The 26,219-nt window shown below is 42.0% G+C and overlaps 1 long non-coding RNA gene and 1 pseudogene across 1 annotated transcript; one reads left to right on the forward strand and one right to left on the reverse strand.

Moving 5' to 3' along the window:
- Positions 1-297: 297 nt before the first annotated feature.
- Positions 298-26,219, forward strand: part of LOC129351870 (potassium voltage-gated channel subfamily D member 2-like) — a 27,400-nt pseudogene continuing 1,478 nt past the window's right edge.
- Positions 8,504-10,723, reverse strand: LOC129351874 (uncharacterized). Its single transcript, XR_008604795.1, has 2 exons — positions 10,265-10,723; positions 8,504-10,144 (listed from the first exon to the last, which is right to left on the reverse strand). It is a non-coding gene; the product is annotated as an uncharacterized LOC129351874 (long non-coding RNA).

The raw sequence follows: 26,219 nt of genomic DNA on the forward strand, positions 1-26,219 counted from the left end.
AACCGCTGCCGAGCCGGACTGGGAGGCTGCAACTCCGGGTCCGGTTCAGGATTCTCCTAAGAACTGGAAGACTTGTTGCAGGAAGAGCTTCCGGTCCGGTCCGGTCCGGATCGAAAGAAGCGGGTCTGACCTGCTGCTTCCCTCTGAAGCTTTTGGCCTCGTAACAGCCAGAAAGTGAGCGGCTGATCTCTGGAGCGTCGCATTCAGCTTTACGCGTTTTACGCACCGACTTTGTGCGTAAAGCTCCGCGCTCCGGCAGACCCGGAGCTCCGAACTCCGCCCGCTGGTTCCCGGTTGTCCGCTTGTTGCCCTGCGTCTGTCTGAACCGCTGCCTAACCCTCAAGAGCCTCCAGAGCTCCGGGTCAGCATGGCTGCGGGAGTAGCAGCCTGGATGCCGTTCGCACGCGCCGCGGCCGTCGGCTGGATGCCAGTGGCCAGTGCGCCCATGCCGGCGCCTCCGCGGGAGAAGCAGCACGGCCGGGTCGGGCTGATCGTGCTGAACGTCAGTGGCACAAAGTTCCAGACGTGGCGGGACACGCTGGAAAGATATCCGGACACCCTGCTGGGCAGCTCGGAGCGGGACTTCTTCTTCCACGAGGAGAGCAACGAGTTCTTCTTCGACCGCGATCCGGACATCTTCCGCCACATCCTGAACTTCTACCGTACCGGAAAGCTGCACTACCCGCGCCAGGAGTGCATCTCCGCCTATGATGAGGAGCTGGCCTTCTTCGGCATCGTCCCGGAGATCATCGGGGACTGCTGCTACGAGGACTATAAGGACCGGCGGCGGGAGAACCAGGAGCGCATCCAGGACGACGAGGAGAGCGAGCAGAGCAGCGACCTGATGCCTGCGGATGCCAGCTTTCGGGAGACCATGTGGCGCGCCTTCGAGAACCCGCACACCTCCACCATGGCGCTGGTCTTCTACTACGTCACCGGCTTCTTCATCGCCGTGTCGGTCATGGCCAACGTGGTGGAGACGGTGCCGTGCGGCGCCGCGCCGAACCGCGTCAAGGTGCTGTCCTGCGGGGAGCGCTACGCGCTGGCCTTCTTCTGCCTGGACACGGCGTGCGTCATGATCTTTACGGTGGAGTACCTGCTGCGCCTCCTGGCGGCGCCCAGCCGCTACAGGTTCGTTAAGAGCGTGATGAGCGTCATCGACGTGGTGGCCATCATGCCCTACTACATCGGCCTGGTCATGACGGACAACGAGGACGTGAGCGGCGCCTTCGTCACCTTGCGGGTCTTCCGGGTCTTTCGGATCTTCAAGTTCTCGCGGCACTCTGCGGACTTCGCATCCTGGGCTACACGCTGAAGAGCTGCGCCTCGGAGCTGGGCTTCCTGCTGTTCTCGCTCACCATGGCCATCATCATCTTCGCCACCGTCATGTTCTACGCCGAGAAGGGATCCGGCAGCAAGTTCACCAGCATCCCGGCATCCTTCTGGTACACCATCGTTACCATGACAACGCTGGGGTGAGTGACCGCGCCTGTTTGGTTGGGGTCCCAAAGTGGGCGGGGCTAATTTTCAGGACGGCTGTGCAGTTCCTGGTTCCGGAAGTTCACAGGTTCTGGGAACTGAGCCGCTCATGTGGACCCAGAGGTTCTTCTGTCCACCAGAACCGGCCCAGCGGGTCAGCAGAGGATCGTCTACTGGTTTCCAGTTGGTGTCTTACTGGTTTCCAGTTGGTGTCTTACTGGTTTCATCTTACTGGTTTCCAGTTGGTGTCTTACTGGTTTCCAGTTGGTGTCTTACTGGTTTCCAGTTGGTGTCTTACTGGTTTCATCTTACTGGTTTCCAGTTGGTGTCTTACTGGTTTCCAGTTGGTGTCTTACTGGTTTCATCTTACTGGTTTCCAGTTGGTGTCTTACTGGTTTCCAGTTGGTGTCTTACTGGTTTCCAGGTTCTCCCCCAGCTGGGCTGGACTTTAGAGAAGTCTTAAAGTGACAGCGTCCTGTTTTCGGGGCTGTTTGTGAACGCTGCCCTGCTTCGGCCCTCGTCTGGTGATCTGAATTAATACTTTGGGATTTTTATGAAGGAACTGAAACTGAAGTTGTAGTTGACTTTAACATTTGGACCAGGACATGTTGGACCTGCTGATGTACTGAGCTATGTCTTAATGTTATTTACCTGAGTAAATGTTCTGTGGAGCACAAGGGACCAACACCGGCTCCAGGAACCACCTGTTCGGAAACCCAGCCCGCCTCCGTCCTGCAGCCGTCTGGCTGCTGAACTGATTCTGGATCAAGAAGGCGTCTGGTTCCAGACGGACTTGATGGGTTCTGATAGAGACCGTCCCAGTCCCTGAGGCCCTCAGACTGTGAAGATCTGGGACCAGAACCGGTCCAAGCTGCAGAACTCTTCACCTCCTGGAGGCGGTTGCCTTGAAGACGCTGCACCTCGTCTCCCTGCCTGGACCCTGCAGGACGAACCACACGCCGTAGCTCCCGGTTCTGACCCGGAATCGGGTTTCAGAGTGTGATCGGACACAGATCAACTGTCTGGATGATCCTGAACATTTGAGCCTGACCGGACCGATATTTATTCAGCCCAGGTTTACTTACCGCTCTGCCTGACCCGGTACAACTCCGACCAGAACCAGCAAATCAAATATTTCAGGTGGAGAGTTAAGGTTGAAATGTTTAATGGAATTCATTTCAGGATCTGTTATTAAATAATTATATTTTAATTGAAAATGAACAAAATCAATTCAAAATCCTTTTGCTGCCAACTTACTGAACAGCAACAATATTTATAGATAATAATCAGATATTTATAGATAATAATCAGATATTTATAGATAATAATCAGGTATTTATAGATAATAATCAGGTATTTATGGATAATAATCAGATATTTATGGATAATAATCAGGTATTTATAGATAACAATCAGGTATTTATGGATAATAATCAGGTATTTATGGATAATAATCAGGTATTTATAGATAATAATCAGATATTTATAGATAATAATCAGATATTTATAGATAATAATCAGATATTTATGGATAATAATCAGGTATTTATAGATAATAATCAGGTATTTATGGATAATAATCAGATATTTATGGATAATAATCAGGTATTTATAGATAATAATCAGGTATTTATGGATAATAATCAGATATTTATAGATAATAATCAGGTATTTATGGATAATAATCAGATATTTATGGATAATAATCAGGTATTTATAGATAATAATCAGATATTTATAGATAATAATCAGGTATTTATAGATAATAATCAGGTATTTATGGATAATAATCAGGTATTTATAGATAATAATCAGATATTTATAGATAATAATCAGATATTTATAGATAATAATCAGGTATTTATGGATAATATTCAGGTATTTATAGATAATAATCAGATATTTATAGATAATAATCAGGTATTTATAGATAATAATCAGGTATTTATGGATAATAATCAGGTATTTATAGATAATAATCAGATATTTATAGATAATAATCAGATATTTATAGATAATAATCAGGTATTTATAGATAACAATCAGGTATTTATGGATGATAATCAGGTATTTATGGATAATAATCAGATATTTATAGATAATAATCAGATATTTATAGATAATAATCAGATATTTATGGATAATAATCAGGTATTTATGGATAATAATCAGATATTTATGGATAATAATCAGGTATTTATAGATAACAATCAGGTATTTATGGATAATAATCAGGTATTTATGGATAATAATCAGGTATTTATAGATAATAATCAGATATTTATAGATAATAATCAGATATTTATAGATAATAATCAGATATTTATGGATAATAATCAGGTATTTATGGATAATAATCAGATATTTATGGATAATAATCAGGTATTTATAGATAATAATCAGGTATTTATGGATAATAATCAGATATTTATAGATAATAATCAGGTATTTATGGATAATAATCAGATATTTATGGATAATAATCAGGTATTTATAGATAATAATCAGATATTATAGATAATAATCAGGTATTTATAGATAATAATCAGGTATTTATGGATAATAATCAGGTATTTATAGATAATAATCAGATATTTATAGATAATAATCAGATATTTATAGATAATAATCAGGTATTTATGGATAATAATCAGGTATTTATAGATAATAATCAGATATTTATAGATAATAATCAGGTATTTATAGATAATAATCAGGTATTTATGGATAATAATCAGGTATTTATAGATAATAATCAGATATTTATAGATAATAATCAGATATTTATAGATAATAATCAGGTATTTATAGATAATAATCAGGTATTTATGGATAATAATCAGGTATTTATAGATAATAATCAGATATTTATAGATAATAATCAGATATTTATAGATAATAATCAGATATTTATGGATAATAATCAGATATTTATGGATAATAATCAGGTATTTATGGATAATAATCAGATATTTATGGATAATAATCAGGTATTTATAGATAACAATCAGGTATTTATGGATAATAATCAGGTATTTATGGATAATAATCAGGTATTTATAGATAATAATCAGATATTTATAGATAATAATCAGATATTTATAGATAATAATCAGATATTTATGGATAATAATCAGGTATTTATGGATAATAATCAGATATTTATGGATAATAATCAGGTATTTATAGATAATAATCAGGTATTTATGGATAATAATCAGATATTTATAGATAATAATCAGGTATTTATGGATAATAATCAGATATTTATGGATAATAATCAGGTATTTATAGATAATAATCAGGTATTTATAGATAATAATCAGGTATTTATGGATAATAATCAGGTATTTATAGATAATAATCAGATATTTATAGATAATAATCAGGTATTTATAGATAATAATCAGGTATTTATGGATAATAATCAGGTATTTATAGATAATAATCAGATATTTATAGATAATAATCAGATATTTATAGATAATAATCAGGTATTTATAGATAACAATCAGGTATTTATGGATAATAATCAGGTATTTATGGATAATAATCAGGTATTTATAGATAATAATCAGATATTTATAGATAATAATCAGATATTTATAGATAATAATCAGATATTTATGGATAATAATCAGGTATTTATGGATAATAATCAGATATTTATGGATAATAATCAGGTATTTATAGATAACAATCAGGTATTTATGGATAATAATCAGGTATTTATGGATAATAATCAGGTATTTATAGATAATAATCAGATATTTATAGATAATAATCAGATATTTATAGATAATAATCAGGTATTTATGGATAATAATCAGGTATTTATGGATAATAATCAGATATTTATGGATAATAATCAGGTATTTATAGATAACAATCAGGTATTTATGGATAATAATCAGGTATTTATGGATAATAATCAGGTATTTATAGATAATAATCAGATATTTATAGATAATAATCAGATATTTATAGATAATAATCAGATATTTATGGATAATAATCAGGTATTTATGGATAATAATCAGATATTTATGGATAATAATCAGGTATTTATAGATAATAATCAGGTATTTATGGATAATAATCAGATATTTATAGATAATAATCAGGTATTTATGGATAATAATCAGATATTTATGGATAATAATCAGGTATTTATAGATAATAATCAGATATTTATAGATAATAATCAGGTATTTATAGATAATAATCAGGTATTTATGGATAATAATCAGGTATTTATAGATAATAATCAGATATTTATAGATAATAATCAGGTATTTATGGATAATAATCAGGTATTTATAGATAATAATCAGATATTTATAGATAATAATCAGGTATTTATAGATAATAATCAGGTATTTATGGATAATAATCAGGTATTTATAGATAATAATCAGATATTTATAGATAATAATCAGATATTTATAGATAATAATCAGGTATTTATAGATAATAATCAGGTATTTATGGATAATAATCAGGTATTTATAGATAATAATCAGATATTTATAGATAATAATCAGATATTTATAGATAATAATCAGATATTTATGGATAATAATCAGATATTTATGGATAATAATCAGGTATTTATGGATAATAATCAGATATTTATGGATAATAATCAGGTATTTATAGATAACAATCAGGTATTTATGGATAATAATCAGGTATTTATGGATAATAATCAGGTATTTATAGATAATAATCAGATATTTATAGATAATAATCAGATATTTATAGATAATAATCAGATATTTATGGATAATAATCAGGTATTTATGGATAATAATCAGATATTTATGGATAATAATCAGGTATTTATAGATAATAATCAGGTATTTATGGATAATAATCAGATATTTATAGATAATAATCAGGTATTTATGGATAATAATCAGATATTTATGGATAATAATCAGGTATTTATAGATAATAATCAGATATTTATAGATAATAATCAGGTATTTATAGATAATAATCAGGTATTTATGGATAATAATCAGGTATTTATAGATAATAATCAGATATTTATAGATAATAATCAGATATTTATAGATAATAATCAGGTATTTATGGATAATAATCAGGTATTTATAGATAATAATCAGATATTTATAGATAATAATCAGGTATTTATAGATAATAATCAGGTATTTATGGATAATAATCAGGTATTTATAGATAATAATCAGATATTTATAGATAATAATCAGATATTTATAGATAATAATCAGGTATTTATAGATAATAATCAGATATTTATAGATAATAATCAGATATTTATAGATAATAATCAGGTATTTATGGATAATAATCAGATATTTATAGATAATAATCAGATATTTATGGATAATAATCAGTTATTAACAATCAAGTTCTTTAATCATCAGATGAAGCAAAGTTCATCTTTCCAGAGTTTTTCGGATCATTCTTGCAGCTTCTTTAGAGATGGCTTAGGGTTAGGCTTAGGGTTAAGGTTAGGGTTAGGGTTGTGACCCTGACACTAGCATTAGCTGCTACTTGTTAACATTGAGATGCTATTTTTGGCTAGCATGGCTTCACCGATAAACTAACTGATTTTAGTGCAACTTGACTTCAACAATAATCTTTTCCAGCATCCAATCAGATCATGAGAAGCAGAAATTAAAGCCGTTTCCTTCGCTCTGGTAGCAGATGGGGTTTGCATGTCAGATTTACGACGTACACAAACAAAATACAAAGGTTCTGGTTGAGAAATTTCATGTGTTTAAATAAAGAAAGGTAAAACCACAACTGATTGCATTGAAATTGTTGTAATGAATGAGGAAAAATGAAAGCCCTAATATTTCCCCAGACTGGTTCATTAAACGGCTGCAATCTGATTCCTCCCAGAACCAGCAGCAGTTCTGGTTCTGATGGACCACCGGGAGTTCTATGGGCTCCAGAAGCGACTTTTTAGAGTTTTACAGACTCTAAAAGTCCTCCATCCTGTCCTCAGCTTTTCTCAGATCAGGCCCATCAGAACCGGGTCTGGATCTGAAGGCACCCTGACAGCTGGTGAAGTGCCTGTGCCCCGAGGCTGCTGGGTAATGTAGTGATGCAGCAAAGTTGAGACAGTTGGAGGGCAGCAGCATTAAAACGTCCGTCAGCAGCAGCGCTGTGGGAGGACACTTTGACTGTTTGGGGAAATTACATCTCCATGTCACAGCGACCATTTGTCCCCCCCAGGGTCTCTGCGGCTCCCGTCTCCCACCTGTCAGCTGGACGCAGGCCGGCGGCCGTCACAAATCCTGACGGGCTGCGTAGATGCCAGCCGCCTCGTTATTCCCCTTCATAAAGACTGGTACCGACCTGGCCCAAAATAACCCGAGACAAACAGACACTGAGGATGGGGGGCCTTCAACAGAAGCTGCTGCTATTACAGACACAAAAACTGTGGTTTAGGTCAGAAACCAGTGTGGAACCAGTGTGGAACCAGTGTAGAACCAGCCTGGAACCAGTCAGTAAAGAGCTTCAGGAGAATGTTCTTCTCGGCTCCAACCTGGTTCTGATTGACTTCCTGCTGGGCCTTTCTGTTGGTTGGGATGGTTGTCGGTTCCATTTCCAAGGAGTTTCTGAGGCAGCAGACACAGACCGGGCTGGCAGAACCGGGCCGACAATAACTGGGTCAGATAATAATGAAGTCACGCTCTCTTGAATTGGACTTTTAATTAAAATGTATCCCGTCCTGCTGGAGCGGGAGGCTTCCAGAACCACCCCACTGGGACCAGGACCCGGGCCGGACCAGAACCAGCTGAAGTTCTGCTGGGAGGTCATCAGCAGCAGAAGGAACCGGCAGCATTACATGATGATGATGATGAAGAACCTGATGAGTTTATTCAACCTGATGGCATATTTCTATCATCTGAAGGGGTATTTCTATCATCTGAAGGGGTATTTCTATCATCTGAAGGGGTATTTCTATCATCTGTGTTAGGTATTTTCCTCGAACCTACAATAAAATAACCACAGACAACGTATATGAATTAAATATGGTCAGGCTTCTGCAGAAGGAGAAATCCCGATCAACAGCTCCTCCGGGCTGGTCAATAGAGAGTTCTGATCTGCTTTCACGTGAGCTCCCTCTTTATTGTCAAAGCATCAAACAACAGAGGTCGTAAAACATTTAACACAAACAGACCAACAACTCAGTTCCAGGTGTGATATCTAATTTACAATCTGAGCCCAGTTCAGCTCTGGGTCAAACTGTCACCTAAGACTGGGTAGATAAACACCAGAGAAAACTTTAGGGTCTGAGAACCATAAAGTTTTACTATCTCGCATGAAGACAGTCGTAACCTCCAGGTCAGTTTATACTAAATCACAATAATACTTTAGACTGAATATAAACTAAAGTAACAACAAAATGATAATATTAAAAAATCTCTAACATTCCCCCCTTTTTATCATTTTACTATGTGTATAAACTGCTATGCAGAAGCCAAATATAAAAAAGAAAATAAAAGAAAATAATAAAAAACTAATCTAAACACAGAGAATACATAATGAATAAAAGTAATATAATGAAATACATGAAAAAACAAAAGAATAAACAGTAAAAAATCAAATGCAGTTTTCTCATCCTAAACATCACTTGTTCCCACATTTTCAGTGTAGGAGTCATTCAGCAAATGAATTCATCTGTTTATTGATTACAGAAATTCATCATTGTTCAGAAAATCGTCAGAAACTTGGAACAAGTCATCTTCAGTTGTTTCATAAGATGCCTTTGTCAGCTGATAGTTGATAACAGTCGTTTTAATTGTTTTGAACATCATATGTCGTAGACAAGGAATAATGCAACCCTTAAAAAGACAGAACAGAATTAACACAATCAGAATAGGTGTCACGAGCCTTAACAGCAAGGACCACCATGGTCCGGAAGTGAGCCATGAAAACAAATCAAAAGAGGATGAGCCGCGTGTTCCACTTTCAACATACTGTTTTAAATCTTCTAGCACATATAGAGCGTCAGAAATAATTCCTCCATTTCCTGTTTCATCAGGCACAAAAGTACAGCACGTTGGGCCAATGATTTTGCAGACCCCTCCCTGAGGGGCAGTGAGAAAGTCCAGGACAACACGGTTTTGCATAACCATGTTTCTCAGTTTAGTCAGTTCTTTCATGGTGCCATTGGCCAGCTGGTATGTGATGTTGATCAGTCGTAATAATCCGTACCTGTTTATCTCAAACATGGTATCGAATCTCTCCTAGACCAACCCACGGAAAAAGACCGTGCATGAATTTTTTCTCTGCCGTTCCAACTCCTGAATTCCCATGGAACTCCAGTATGTGTTGTTAGGCCTTCCCATCTTTTGACCTCTGGCATAGCTGTTCGCTTGGAGCGGGTGTGTAGATCATTTTGTGCTTTCCAGTCTGCTAATATCCGAGAGCCATAATCTCCTGGCATTATGGCGCTGCACAGTGTTGTCATCTGTCTCCTCTTAGTCTTATGCGTGATGTTGAAACTCCTCTCCTGAAGCAGGTTGACAATCTGGGTTTTCCTTCCAGACTTTGCAGTGTGGAGTCGCCCTTTGACCCCTGCAGGCTGTGCAGTCAATGAAATCCTGTGTCGGTTCGCAGTAGGTGTAAACTCTGTTACACAAGTGCCAGGGCAACGTCCCTAGAACAACATGTCCATTATTATACACACAGTTCCTCAGAGATCCTGCTTTGGCTCCTGCCAACGAAATGATCTCTGGTATTTTCCATACAGTTTCTTGAGATGACGAAAAGGAAGTACATCGTCTGCCAGTGAACAATTTAAAAATTGAAACAGTCCTTGCACTGCCTCTCCCATCCGGAGATCAGCAGAATAGTCCTTCTCACGTGGTCTGTCTCCCCTTGGTGGTGGGATATGCCGCGGTCTAGTGCTTAGAACATAGAGACACATCTGTTTGTCGTCAGCAATGTTACCTGGTCGGAGACCTGAGTTGTGTATGGAAACTGGCAGCTGCGCACACACGTAGCAGTTCACAGCATGTCCCTCATAAGCAGTTCTGTTCATCAGTTTTCAGCCAAAGATTGGTACTGTAGTCATGTGGGTGGAACTCAGGCTCGCTTCCTTCACCAAACATCAAACATACAACAGTCACAGCGCAGCAGAAAATCCATCTGTCATATGGAGTCCCCATTGCTGCTCGACGTACAGAGATGTCAGAACCCCCAAACTAAAGGAGTGAGAATCTTAGCGTTTCTTCACCGGTTTGAGACGAACTACAACTATAATGTAGCTCCCCTTTGTAGCCCGGAAGCTCTCAAAAGAGCTCTCCTTCCTCTCTACTCCAACTTTAGGGGTTTAACACTCTCTGCAGCTTACAGTGACTGAGATGTATCCAGCTGGGTCTTTCAGCAATCTTTACAGCTGTTGGTGTGGTCATCAGCACTTGAACGGTCCTTCCCACTGTGGACTCGCCCAGTTTCTTTCGTTTGATGACTTTTATGTAGACCCAGTCACCTGGCTCGATCAGAGCGGCCTCCTGTGCAGGGAGAGAATCAAAAGGCAGTAAATTTGCACTGGACACCTCCTTCAGTTTAAGGGTCCTGATTATATAATCTGCTAATGTCTGTTCTTCATCAGCTTTTTGTAAGTCTGGAGCAAACAGAGGCAATCTGTAAGCCCTCCCATGAATTATTTCAACCGGTGTTAGACCATCAGCTGTCGGGGTGATCCTCATATAGAGTTTCACCAAATCTAACCATTCTGGCCAGGGCCGGCTAGTGTCTGCCGTGCATTTTCTTAATCTGCTTTTCACAGTACTATTCGTTCTATAAACAGTTAGCGCGATGCCATGTGTTGGAATAATAGTTTTACAAATAGCCTTAGCTACTGTCAAAGCATCTGCATGCTTTGCTAGAACTATTTCAACCCATTTAGGAAAAGCATCAATCATCACTAGACAATATTTATATGGCCCACTTTGTGAAAGTTCAATAAAATCCATATGCATGGTTTGACATGGATAAGATGGTTTTGGGAACCTGCCTCGTTTGGGCCTTATGTTTCCCTGAGACTTATGTCTAGCACATATTAGACATGCCCTACAAAAAAAATTTTTTGAATAGGAATTTAAAACCATAAAGCCATATGTTATTCCTACCATCCCCCCTGTTGAGACATGAGATTCACCATGGCTCAATATTGCTGCTGCGTTAAATAAAGATTTAGGAAGGACTGGTTTATCATTAGCCTCAAAAATTTTCTCATCATTAATTTTCGCACCCTTAGTTATCCACATCCTTTTTTCAACTTGCGGTGCGTTGTCCTGCATGTCTTTTAACACTGCTTTGTCTATCATGTGTTGTTCTTCTTCAGTCTGCGCTGAGAAAGTTCCTTTCCCATGTTTCCCTGCTGCAGCTTCTTTTGCAATTTTATCAGCTAGTCTGTTCCCATTTGAAACTTCATCTTGTCCTTTTGTGTGAGCTGCACATTTACATACCGCTAGTTTAATGGGGAGTTGTATTGCTTGCAAAAGATTTTTAAGCAAAGATGCATGTGTTACTGGTTTCCCAGTAGATGTTGTCATTCCTCTACGCTCCCATTGTTTAGCAAAATAAAACAGTGTAGAGAAAACATACTGGCTATCTGTGAACACTGTCAAGTGCTTATCCTCAGCCAATTCACATGCCTTGTCAAAGCAATCAATTCAGCTGCTTGTGCAGAATAAGCGCTGGAAATTTTTTCTGCTGCTATTATTTCATTTGGTAAAGCAACAACAGAATAACCTGTCTGGTTTTTACCAATAGGGTCCTTTGAACATGACCCATCAACAAACCAGACTTCTCCCGTTGCTAATGGGGTGTCCTGTAGATCTGGCCTAGGAAGCTGCAAGTGCTCTGTATCTTCTAGGCAGCTATGTGGTGTTCCATCACAAGGTAATGGAAGCAACGTAGCTGGATTCAAAATTGTACAACGTTTTATCACAATATGTGGTTGTGATAAAAGTATTGCCGTGTACGAAAGGTGTCGTGCTGGTGAGAGCAAATTCATTTTGCTCTGCAAAAGTAGAACATCTACAGCGTGTGGAACCAACAGCTCCATTTTGTGAAATAAAACTATGTCAGCCGACATGCTTACTGCTAATGCTGCTGCACATATTGCTTGTACACAGTCTGGTAAAGACTGCTACTGGATCTAACCTTTTTGAATAGAAAGCTAACGGTTTTAGTTTATCACCATGATTTTCAATTGTTTTACTTTCAACACGCCATCTATACCATATTTCTTCTATTTAGTCCAGTACTTGGTTGATTCCTGCTCTTTCTCGGTTTGTATTCCGGCAATCTGCTGCTGGCAGAAGGAGAAATCCCGATCAACAGCTCCTCCGGGCTGGTCAATAGAGAGTTCTGATCTGCTTTTACGTGAGCTCCCTCTTTATTGTCAAAGCATCAAACAACAGAGGTCGTAAAACATTTAACACAAACAGACCAACAACTCAGTTCCAGGTGTGATATCTAATTTACAATCTGAGCCCAGTTCAGCTCTGGGTCAAACTGTCACCTAAGACCGGGCAGATAAACACCAGAGAAAACTTTAGGGTCTGAGAACCATAAAGTTTTACTATCTCGCATGAAGACAGTCGTAACCTCCAGGTCAGTTTATACTAAATCACAATAATACTTTAGACTGAATATAAACTAAAGTAACAACAAAATGATAATATTAAAAAATCTCTAACAATCTGAAGGGGTATTTCTATCATCTGAAGAGGTATTTCTATCATCTGAAGGGGTATTTCTATCATCTGAAGAGGTATTTCTATCATCTGAAGGGGTATTTCTATCATCTGAAGGGGTATTTCTATCATCTGAAGAGGTATTTCTATCATCTGAAGGGGTATTTCTATCACCTGAAGGGGTATTTCTATCATCTGAAGGGGTATTTCTATCATCTGAAGAGGTATTTCTATCATCTGAAGGGGTATTTCTATCATCTGAAGGGGTATTTCTATCATCTGAAGGGGTATTTCTATCATCAGAAGGGGTATTTCTATCATCTAAAGGGGTATTTCTATCATCTGAAGGGGTATTTCTATCATCTGAAGAGGTATTTCTATCATCTGAAGGGGTATTTCTATCATCTGAAGGGGTATTTCTATCATCTGAAGAGGTATTTCTATCATCTGAAGGGGTATTTCTATCATCTGAAGGGGTATTTCTATCATCTGAAGAGGTATTTCTATCATCTGAAGGGGTATTTCTATCATCTGAAGGGGTATTTCTATCATCTGAAGAGGTATTTCTATCATCTGAAGGGGTATTTCTATCATCTGAAGGGGTATTTCTATCATCTGAAGAGGTATTTCTATCATCTGAAGGGGTATTTCTATCATCTGAAGGGGTATTTCTATCATCTGAAGAGGTATTTCTATCATCTGAAGGGGTATTTCTATCATCTGAAGGGGTATTTCTATCATCTGAAGAGGTATTTCTATCATCTGAAGGGGTATTTCTATCATCTGAAGGGGTATTTCTATCATCTGAAGGGGTATTTCTATCATCTGAAGGGGTATTTCTATCATCTGAAGGGGTATTTCTATCATCTGAAGAGGTATTTCTATCATCTGAAGGGGTATTTCTATCATCTGAAGGGGTATTTCTATCATCTGAAGAGGTATTTCTATCATCTGAAGGGGTATTTCTATCATCTGAAGGGGTATTTCTATCATCTGAAGGGGTATTTCTATCATCTGAAGGGGTATTTCTATCATCTGAAGAGGTATTTCTATCATCTGAAGGGGTATTTCTATCATCTGAAGGGGTATTTCTATCATCTGAAGAGGTATTTCTATCATCTGAAGGGGTATTTCTATCATCTGAAGGGGTATTTCTATCATCTGAAGGAGTATTTCTATCATCTGAAGGGGTATTTCTATCATCTGAAGGGGTATTTCTATCATCTGAAGGGGTATTTCTATCATCTGAAGAGGTATTTCTATCATCTGAAGGAGTATTTCTATCATCTGAAGAGGTATTTCTATCATCTGAAGGGTATTTCTATCATCTGAAGGGGTATTTCTATCATCTGAAGGGGTATTTCTATCATCTGAAGGGGTATTTCTATCATCTGAAGGGTATTTCTATCATCTGAAGAGGTATTTCTATCATCTGAAGAGGTATTTCTATCATCTGAAGAGGTATTTCTATCATCTGAAGAGGTATTTCTATCATCTGAAGGGGTATTTCTATCATCTGAAGGGGTATTTCTATCATCTGAAGGGGTATTTCTATCATCTGAAGGGGTATTTCTATCATCTGAAGGGGTATTTCTATCATCTGAAGGGGTATTTCTATCATCTGAAGGGGTATTTCTATATCCTGTTCCGTGTTGAATTCAGTGGATGAAACGGTTTAATGGTTTCTGGTCCTGGTTCTGGTCCTGGTTCCGGTTCTCAGCTGATTCATTGGAGGAACTCTTCCTCATGGGAGGATGAGGCGTTTCCACAGCGACGGCAGCATCCCTCGGGCTCTGCAATTACCCTGCAATGCAATTAGCCCCCCTTCCTCTGCTAGAATTAGAAAGCAAACGCAATAAAGAGTAAAACACGGTTCTGGTTCTGGAGACACTGCAATCCGGTCCTCAGCAGGTTCTGGCTCCATCTGAACAGAACCACAGAGCAGTGGATGAAGTTCCTGCTGGAATCTGATAATATTAACATTCCCATGAAGTGTTTTCAGTTTCTTGGTGTTTTCTTTGTTTTTTGGCCGTTTCTGCTGATGATCCATTCTGATGGATTCTGGGAGATTCTCTCCTGTTTTCTCACCCTTTGGGTCCAATTGCCCCTGAAAGCTGAAACCGGCCCGCTGCAATCTACCTGACTCAGCACTTTGAAGCAGCTTCCCTAAACGTTCCTGGAGGATTGGTGGGAAAACGAGCCGCCGTCTCTGCAGCTGATTTAAAACGTTCCCCAACCGGGTCCAGCAAACGTTCATCGGCCCATTAACTCCCAGAACCTGCGACAAACTGCATTCCTCGTTGTACTGGGAGGCTCAGTGAGACCCGTCTGTTTTTCCATGAGGTGGATTGGTCATATGTTCAAAGCTAAGCTAGCTTAAGCATAGTGTTAAAATGCAACTGCGCCCCCTATGGCCGCAGAACATGGTGTAACGCTGCATCTCACCTGGAGGAGGCGCATATTTTACCTGCACAGTAAAAACTGCTAGGTTAAAAAGAACCCAATGATATCTGGACCGAGTCAACGCTGGGGTGTTTAACTCAACTGGGTTGGTTGGTGGTTTGACCCGACACTTTGGGTTACGGCCTCTAACCAAACGCTGGGTTAAAGTGACTTGGTTAAATTGACCCAAAACTGGGTTGAAAGTCATGACCCGACACAAGCATTATTGTACCACAATATTAGGGTAAAAAAAATTTTTTTATTGAATTTCACTGTATCAAAACATGACTAAAAACAATTTAAATGTGATACATATGTAGAGCCAGCAGAATTCATTTACAAAAGTTGCAAAACAAGTTTTTTCAAAAGTATATAATGAAATCACTTTAACTGATTATTTGGCTACAACTTCAGAAGTATCTGTTACTACACATTAGAAAACATTTCATGTAAAAAATCTGTTTTAAAGCAAACCACAAGTAAAAATTTCAGCCACTAAACAAGGAGTATTTGTATCGATACTTTAGGATTTTTGCTAATGCATGAGGACATACGCGTTCCATGCTGCCGCATTTTGTAGCTGCGCCACCAGGTTTGTCCCAACCTGATGGAGAGAGGAGACGGAAAAAACAACATTAGTGATGCACTTGATTAAACGGTAAACAATTTGAGCATGATTCAGAGACAAAGGTTGACTTACAGGCTGGACATCAATGAAACCATCATCCAGGTTGATGGGTCTGAAACTTTTCTCCCAAATGTGTATCAGCTGGTCTGTCTGGCAAACATAAGCTTGTGCTAAAATGATGCAGTATCTACAAAGCATGAAAGCAAATTAGAAAACATTTCTGAGCTTCAATACCTTGAAGGAGCAAACTCATGTTCCTGGCCAGACAGAAGGTCTTTGTTGAGAACAAGCAGTTCAGGTTTCACTTTATTCTCCTGAAGATCCTGGATGTAAAATTACAAAATCTATCAGAAAAGACAAAAACACAAATCAAACTAGAAGAATGACTGAATTCAACTGCAAATAATTCATCAGCAATTTCAAAGAGGAATTTTTATGGTCCTAGAAATAAATATAGAACTCAGTATAATAAAATGACATATATCATTAAATACGTACTTATGTAAAACTTAACATAAGTACTAACTCAGTGCTGAATAACTTTAAACTCTAACTTTAAATAAATGTATTTGTAATTAATTATAACAAACATAATAAAATCAGCAAAATCAGCAGATATTGTCTGACTAAATTAGTTCTGCTTTAAACTTCTTGCCGAAAACCACAGGGAGTTTGAAAGCACTGTGCCAGGAGATGGTCGTTCTCTCTCAGCTTAACGAGCCTCAATGATCCTTAAGGAGCCTCTAAGAGCCTTAACGTGCCTCAACAAGGCTTAACGAGCCTCAAGGAGCCTTAACGAGCCCCATTGAGACTTAATGAGCCTCAAAGAGCCTTAATGAGCCTTAAGGAGCCTCAACAATCCTTAACGTGCCTCAACAAGGCTTAACGAGCCTCAACAATCCTTAACGTGCCTCAACAAGGCTTAACTAGCCTCAACGAGCCTTAACGAGCCCCATTGAGACTTAATGAGCCTCAAAGAGCCTCAATGATCCTTAACGTGCCTCAACAAGGCTTAAGGAGCCTTAACCAGCTTCAATGAGCCTTAACGAGCCTTAATGAGCCTCAACCAGGCTTAACGAGCCTCAACAAGGCTTAACGAGCCCCAACAATCCTTAACGAGCGGCAACAAGGCTTAACGAGCCTCAATGAGCCTTAACGAACCTCATCAAGGCCTAACGAGCCTCAACGAGCCTTAACGAGCCTCAACAAGGCTTAACGTGCCTCAACAAGGCTTAACGAGCCTCAACGAGCCTTAACGAGCCCCATTGAGACTTAATGAGCCTCAAAGAGCCTTAATGAGCCTTAAGGAGCCTCAACAATCCTTAACGTGCCTCAACAAGGCTTAACGAGCCTCAACGAGCCTTAACGAGCCCCATTGAGACTTAATGAGCCTCAAAGAGCCTCAATGATCCTTAACGTGCCTCAACAAGGCTTAAGGAGCCTTAACCAGCTTCAATGAGCCTTAACGAGCCTTAACGAGCCTCAACCAGGCTTAATGAGCCTCAACAAGGCTTAACGAGCCTCAACAATTCTTAACGAGCGGCAACAAGGCTTAACGAGCCTCAATGAGCCTTAACGAACCTCATCAAGGCCTAACGAGCCTCAACGAACCTTAACAAGCCTCAACGAGGCTTAACGAACCTCACCAAGGCTTAACGAGCCTCAACGAGCCTTAACGAACCTCAATGAGGCATAACGAGCCTCAACAAGACTTAACGAGCCTCAATGAGCCTTAACGAACCTCACCAAGGCTTAACGAGCCTCAACAATCCTTAACGAGCCTCACCAAGGCTTAACGAGCCTCAACGAGGCTTAACAAGCCTCAACAAGGCTTAACAAACCTCAACGAGACTTAACGAGACTTAACAAGCCTCAATGATCCTTAATGAGCCTCAACAAGGCTTAACAAACCTCAAAGAGACTTAACGAGCCTCAACAAGACTTAACGAGCCTCAACAAGGCTTAACCAGCCTCAACGAGCCTTAAAGAACCTCAATGAGGCATAACGAGCCTCAACAAGATTTAAGGAGCCTCAACGAGGCTTAATGAGCCTTAACGAGCCTTTCCAAATTTTGACCCAATATTTGGTCAAAGTAACCCAACCTATGACCCAACAGCTTTTACCTGGACAGGATCGGACTTAGGATGGTCACTGTAAGAGCCAAAAACGTCAGTTTGTGACATTGTTCATGACTATGAATGCTTTTTACATATTTAGATATTTTCTTATTAGTAAGTTTTCATTTTAGTATGTTTTGGTAGAAAAGCGCCACCTAATGGACGTAAGTGAAAATACGTAAAATAAATGCTTTTTGTTTTTTAGAGAGCAGAAAGAAATGGGAATGTGTTATGTTGTTTCACTGGTTCTACACAGTTTTTTGACCGTTAAAATGCGGAATGCTGTGCAAGATTAAGGAATCATACTTTGTATCATCCTCTCAAAGAAAAGTCAGACTTTGTGTGGATTTTTGTAAGTGATTCTTTAATTCACGAAGAGACGCACAAGAGCATACTGTGGAACAGAAACGCGTCAAGCTAAGAGCTAAGCTAATGAACCGCAACAAAGGAAAGAAAACTGAAGCTAGTTGAACAATATAGTGGCTTTATAATGATCGAACTGCAGCCACTGCAGTCACTACTTACTCATGGTTATATAGTTGTGCATAACATGCACACACACACACACACACACACACACACACACACACACACACACACACACACACACACACACACACACACACACACACACACCCCACACACACAGACACACACACACACACACACACACACACACACACACACACCCCATCACACACAGACACACACACACACACACACACACACACACACACACACACACACACCCCATCACACACAGACACACACACACACACACACACACAATGTAGATATACATTGTGTGTAGATATTCCCTCTTTGCTGTATTCCTCACATGCATATATATATATACATATAGAGAGAAAAAATCTATATTATTTATATATATCGACAGTATCTATGCACAAACTCCTAAAAATCAGCCACTGATCTCCTTTGCTCTGCCATTGGATGGTGCGCCTCCAGGTCCAGTCCAGTCCAGTCCAGTCCAGTCCAGTTCTGTCCAGTCCAGTCCAGTCCAGTCCAGTTCAGTCCAGTCCAGTCCAGTCATTCTATGGTTGCCTTCTTAGTGACTTTTTCATTGTTTTGCACACACAGACACAAAGAATAAATAAATCAGCAAGTCAAGATTTTTAAAGATCAGCCCAAAAAACTTTTAATCAACTGAATGTTTCCAATGATCAGGTTTATTTTCTTACCAAGCTTATAGTCAGAATGAGTTTCTCCCCTCTGATGCCAAACCTGAACAATCTTTATTCTGGGCCAACTGGATTTAATCTGTGTGGACTGGACTGGACTGGACTGGACTGGACTGGACTGGACTGAACTGGACAGAACTGGACTGGACTGAACTGGACTAGACTGGACTGGACAGAACTGGACTGGACAGAACTGGACTGGACTGGACTGGACTGGACTGGACTGGACTGGACAGAACTGGACAGAACTGGACTGGACTGGACTGGACTGGACTGGGCTGCTACTTGTACTCTGCAGCAGTGGGATAGTTCCTCCAGCTGCTGCTAGCTGGAGGCTAAAGCTAGTTCGCGTTGAGCGCGTGTGAGCAAAGCAGTCGCTTTGTTTTTTTGTGACTATTGTGACTAGCAGTTTTCTTGCTCTTTAAATCGATGACTTGCGTGTTTCAGTCACCTCTGACTTTCAACATCGTTAAAAATACGACATGCAGAGAAAACGCAGCTGGATGGAGGCGGATGACTCAGCCTGTGCTTGGATGTTCTCTCCACCTGGAGCCGGCTTTCAGAGCGCCATCTGCAGAGGAGGCATTTCTCATTTTTGTAAACCTGTTCCCATGGTTTAAAATTAACATCCATATTTTGATAGCTTCCTGCTTCTTCCTCAGTCTGAACACCCGCGTGACGTCACACTGCAAAGTGTGGAGAGCTGAAGTCAATATGGCTGCCGTCAGTCTGTCTAATCAAGAACTTTTGCTGGTCGTATTTTCTGATGTGACTGTGGGATTCCAGCTGCGCCTGATGAAGCTCCGGATCACATGAAGGAGTTGGAGGCCAGACTCCAAAGAGTAGATTTGTCTGCCACACTTTTTAGCTGTTTCTGTGTCTCTGATGACCAGTTCTGCTTCCATTTCCATCGGAGTCCATCGGATGTTCTGGCAGTCGGTTCTGGCAGTCGGTTCTGGCAGTCCGTTACACCCTCTGATCCTGCCTTGCGTCCTGGAGCAGGGCGCAGAAACTGGGACAGTCGGCCTCTGATGGACGAGTTCCTCGTCTTCTGTGTCAGGTGGCAGAGGGCATGAAGGAGCAACTTGTTGCTGACATGTTTCAGGTCAGGTTGCTACTGTCAGGTGAGTCAGCGTCACCTGGGCCGACGCCTCTCTCTCTCCCATCAACATGTGGCTCAGTCATGAGGAGGTGAAAGGCCGTCTGCCTCAGAGATCTCTGAAGTTGTCTCCAAATGTCCGCATCATCTCGTTTCCGTGGAGTCCATGCTGAAGGGCCTTGTGGGAGCGGCTGACCTTCCTCTCAGCGCCGCGTCTCCCACAGAGACGTCCCCACGGTCAGTGGACTCCTTCCTCCATCATGTTGGAGTCAAACTCACCATTCCACCATGCAGGCATCCTGACCAGTTCAACCAGTTCAGCCAATCAGACGAGACTTCTTTAAACCGGCAGTTCTGTGGACCGGAACCGGGTCGGCTGCAGACGGTTGTGGAGCGAGCGATGGCCAGAGTTGAGAGCTTCCTGTTCCTGTCACAGCAAACTGCTGTGTTCTGGCAAATTTCCAAAATGACCAAAACTCTTAAATCGTTTCTCCTGCTTTGGATTTGAACTCAGTTTTTCCAGCTCAACATGAAGAAACCAACTAAAAGAAAGATTTCAGTTGGCAGGTTATTGGTCTGGGAAAACGTTCCTTCCTGACGTTCTGCTGCAATACTATTTCACCGTAAATGTTCTATATTATAATAAAAAACTGAAGCTGTGGCGACAGAACAAAGCAGGCGTTGTGTGAAACAGTGACGGTCTGCTGCTGAGAGCGCCTGGAGCCTCTCAGCATTTCTTCAACTCGTTTTTGTTTTTTAGACAAATGATGCCCAGTGACAGAGTCGTCTGCTTTTTTCCTTTCTCTCCCTGAAACTTGAGATATTTTCTCCTCTCGTCGTTTGTCTGGATGTCTGCCCATTTACATTCCTGACAGGAACGCGGCAGTAAGTGTTATTTTCTCTGACTCTGCACTGAACCGTCTCTCGGTGTGATCGCTGTTTCCCGGATGCAAGTCAAAGAAATGATTTGAAGAGATTTTCTCTGACGTTTCTATTCATTTAGTGAAATTCAGAAGGAGATGCTCTGTTAAAACGAAAGCTCTGTGTGGTAGAAAGCTGACAGGATGCTATTAAAAGGGATTATATGGTAGATGATGTTAACAGACTATTCCAAGAATCACATGGGAACAAACTACCGTCAGCTGCTCATAGTTTAAACAGACATGTAGTTTAGATGCATGGTGACCTGGTCTAAGGGACACTGGGCCGGGTCGGGCCGGGTCGGGTCGGGTCGGGTCGGGTCGGGCGGGTCTCACCTCAGGCTGATGTGTCGACACCAGCTGGTTTCCAGTTTGGTTTGTTTGGGATCTGAACTGGTTTATGTGTTTCAGAGCTGGTTTTAGTTCTGGTTCTGTTGTTGTAAGGCGACCCATCTGCCAGCTGGGGCTTGGTGCCAGCAGAGGAGATGTTCTGGTCCGGTCCAGTCCGTTAATCCGAGGGTCGAATGATGAGTAGTAAACATCTTAATCCGGCTGATCAGATTAACGCACATTTACCTTCCTCCAGACGCAAAGTTCTGACCCGGAGCAGAACCAGCAGGTCTGGAGCAGAACCAGCAGGTCTGGAGCAGAACCAGCAGGTCTGGAGCAGAACCAGCAGGTCTGGAGCAGAACCAGCAGGTCTGGACCAAAACCAGCAGGTCTGGACCAGAACCAGCAGGTCTGGAGCAGAACCAGCAGGTCTGGAGCAGAACCAGCAGGTCTGGAGCAGAACCAGCAGGTCTGGAGCAGAACCAGCAGGTCTGGAGCAGAACCAGCAGGTCTGGACCAGAACCAGCAGGTCTGGACCAGAACCAGCAGGTCTGGACCAGAACCAGCAGGAAGCTTCTCAGTAAAAGCTTGAAGCTCCGTCAGTCAGACTGACAGGAAACAGAAAACACTCATCTATTATGAACAGCAGGGAGAGTGTGTGTCAGTGTGTGTGTGTGTCAGTGTGTGTGTGTCAGTGTGTGTGTGTCAGTGTGTGTCAGTGTGTGTGTCTGTGTGTGTGTGTCAGTGTGTGTGTGTCAGTGTGTGTCAGTTCCTCCTGCTGTAGCCGTTTGTTCACAGAGACATGAATGATTGAGGAGCAGTGAGGCTTTCTGCAGCGCTCAACACCTGCTGCTATTAATGTTTACACACTGACACACACACACACACACACGTTGATACACACACACACTGATACACACACACAGACACACACAGACACACACACACCCCGACACACACACACACTGATACACACCGTTGCCATCTCAGGTTCCATCTCAGGAAGTGGTTCTGGTTCTGTGGGTCAGTTTCCTGTAGAACTGAACTAGAATCTTTCTGATAGATGTAGAGCAGGGAGATGCTGAGCTCTATATGTAGATTAGGTTTCTAGCCTGGTTCTTTAAATCAATCAATCAATCAAATTTTATTTGTATAGCACATTTCAGCTACAAGGCATTTCAAAGTGCTTTACATCATAAACACAAAACAAAAAGGCATAGAATTAAATACCAAAGGTTTTTTTTTTTGTCACGGAATTTAAGTGCCTGTTACCGCCGGCCTCCGCCGGACTCCGCCGGACTCCGCCGTCCGTTTAACTGACAGTTCTGTGGACCGGAACCATCCGAGTAAATAAACGTCGCCTCATATCTGCCGTTATTGTCTGAGTTGGCCACCAGAGGGCAGCAAATCTGTCATGTTGGACCTTTAAATGTCTCAGGTCACCATGAACTGGATCAGAGGAAAGAGTCTCAGATCAGCAGATCGGTGCTGAAGCTTTTAGCCGTCCCCTAAAGCAGAACCAGGTCTGACCCTTGACCTTCTGTCCCCTCAGATACGGCGACATGGTCCCGAAGACCATCATGGGGAAGATCTTCGGCTCCATCTGCTCCCTGAGCGGCGTGCTGGTCATCGCCCTGCCTGTCCCCGTCATCGTGTCCAACTTCAGCCGCATTTACCACCAGAGCCAGAGAGCCGAGAAGAGGCGAGCGCAGAAGGTACGGGCCTTCCTCATACCTGCAGAGTCTTCCTCATCTTGAGACGCCTGATGATGCCAGGAGCGGCCATGGGAGCGAGGTCCGCCTGATAGGTATATCGGTGGTGGTCCCAGTTTCCCAGTAGGTATGTGACTTTGGAATGCGTTCCAGTTGACTTTCCCTCTGGGAAGCTGGAATTTCCCACTTCTGAGTGCAACTGGAACGCAACATCAGAACAAACTGCTTCACCTGAATCCAGATGAGAAGAACCAAATCTGCACCCGACCTCTGCTGTGTGTGTGTGTGTGTAGGTGTGTGTAGGTGTGTGTGTGTGTGTGTAGGTGTGTGTGTGTGTGTGTAGGTGTGTGTGTGTGTGTAGGTGTGTGTAGGGGTGTGTGGTGTGTGTGTGTGTGTGAGTGTGTAGGCGTGTGTGTGTAGGGGTGTGTGTGTGTGTGTGTATGTGTGTGTGAGTGAGTGTATGTGTGTGTAGGGGTGGTGTGTGTGTGTGTGAGTGTGTAGGCGTGTGTGTGTGTGTGTAGGGGTGTGGTGTGTGTGTGTGTGTGTAGGGGTGTGTGGTGTGTGTGTGTGTGAGTGTGTAGGGGTGTGTGGTGTGTGTGTGAGTGTATGTGTGTGTGTAGGGGTGTGTGTGTGTGTAGGGGTGTGTGTGTGTGTGTGTGAGTGTATGTGTGTGTGTAGGGGTGTGTGTGTGTGTGTGTAGGCGTGTGTGTGTGTGTGTAGGGGTGTGTGGTGTGTGTGTGTGAGTGTGTAGGTGTGTGTGTGTAGGGGTGTGTGGTGTGTGTGTGTGTGTGTGTGTGTGGTGTGTGTGTGTGTGTGTGAAGTGAAGTGGCTGCAGGTTGCTGCATGTGCGATGTCCTCAGTGGACCTGCAGCAGTCAAAGGTCAAAGGTCAGAGACGGTCCGCTTGTGCCGGGTCCAGAACTTGGTTGGATCATGCTCAGACAGCAGCCTGTAATTCCACCTTTTCCCAGTAGGTGGCGATAAGAAGCTTCTTCTGCTTGTTTTAATCTTGAGTTTATGTGGCTCCTTGAGCGCCACCTGGTGCAGCCTGGTGGTGATGCAGCTGGAAGCAGCTGCTTCAGCCTTATGCAGGACTAAACCATTCAGCTCCATCTGCAAGTCACTGCTGCTCATTTGTCCCGTCATGGACCCCTCCTGACCTCGTGACCTCTTGTTTATACTTGAGGGACGTCCAAGTTAGTGTTCGGGTTTCTCGTCAGGTTTGTTTTGGTTAGATTTTCATTGCCTTCAGACTCCTAAAGACAACGAGACTGAAGAGATGAGACTTCAGTCCCAGGCAGACCCTGGTGACCGTTTCACACCTCTGGTCCGGTCCAGCACTGACCCAATCATCACAAACCTCCTTCTGCCTGAAACCAAGCAGCTGCTGAGATTAGCATGAATGGCTGCTGCTTCTGTACTTCTCTACCTCAGTGGTCTCAAACTGGACTCCTCGAGTGCCAAAGTCCTGAAGCTTTTAGATGTGTCTCTTCTCGAACTTGATTTAAAAGTCTGAAGTGCCTGGAGCAGTCCAGATCGAATACTGGAGAAGCAGAGATGCAGAGAGAGGCTGCAGGAGACCAAATCTTGATGACCTGGAGTTTGATACCACCGGTTTAATCTGTCAGCATGTGGAGGAATGAACCAATCAACACCCAGAGGACAGGCCGACCAGCCAATCAGCTGGTGTGGTGTTGTAGCAGATCTCTGTCCCAGCCACAGTCCTCCAAGCGAGGCTCTGCAGCAGAAGCTGCAGCTCTGGCTATTGGTCAATGGAGGTTCTTCTGCAGACATCAGGTGTTTCCTCCACCTGTAAGATCCTCATGATCAGTTTTCTGAACCTTTTCTGTCTGAGAAGAAGCTTTGAGCAGCAGCTCCAGGTCGGATGTCCTGTCTCTGTCCCCCTCTGAATGCACTGATGCTGGTCCAGTCTGTCCACCACAGCATGGTTGCTCGGATAATGGCAATCTTTGTGTCCTACAGGCATCCAAAGAAGCAGGCCAGGCACTGGTGTGTAAGATCAACCCCAACTTTGAGCTGCAACATCACCACCTGCTCAACTGCCTGGAGAAAACCACGGTGAGAACCTGAGGTGAGAGAGAACCTGGCCCTGAAGTCAGCCCATGATCTTCTTACCTCCCCTTTGCTCCTCAGAACCACGAGTTTGTGGACGAGAAGTTGCTTGAGTTGAGCTGCCGGGACCTCAGTCCGGTAAAGCAGCTGTCTCCATCTTCCTCCATCTCCACATCATCACCTCATGGGTTCTCCTGCTGTGGCCACAAGATAAGGAAGACCTTCAACATCCCCAACTCCAACATGTCTCTGAGTCTGCAGGGCAGCATCCAGGAGCTGAGCACCATCCAAATCAGGGAGCGGCCAATCACCAACAGGTTGGTGCAGATCCATCAAGGTGGTCTTGGTTCCTGATATTCAGGCTCCTGAGCATCAGGAACCTTCAGAAGATCATGAAAGGTCACAGCTTGAGTTATGTCTGGATGATGGATGAGGAGTAGCAGGTTCTAGAGATTCTAAAACGGGTCCTGGGGTTTTTATTTGGGTTTTAGATCATCAGA

Source organism: Poeciliopsis prolifica, unplaced genomic scaffold (assembly GCF_027474105.1).
Source record: "Poeciliopsis prolifica strain line A6 unplaced genomic scaffold, Auburn_PproV2 SCAFFOLD070, whole genome shotgun sequence".
Lineage (NCBI taxonomy): Eukaryota > Metazoa > Chordata > Actinopteri > Cyprinodontiformes > Poeciliidae > Poeciliopsis > Poeciliopsis prolifica.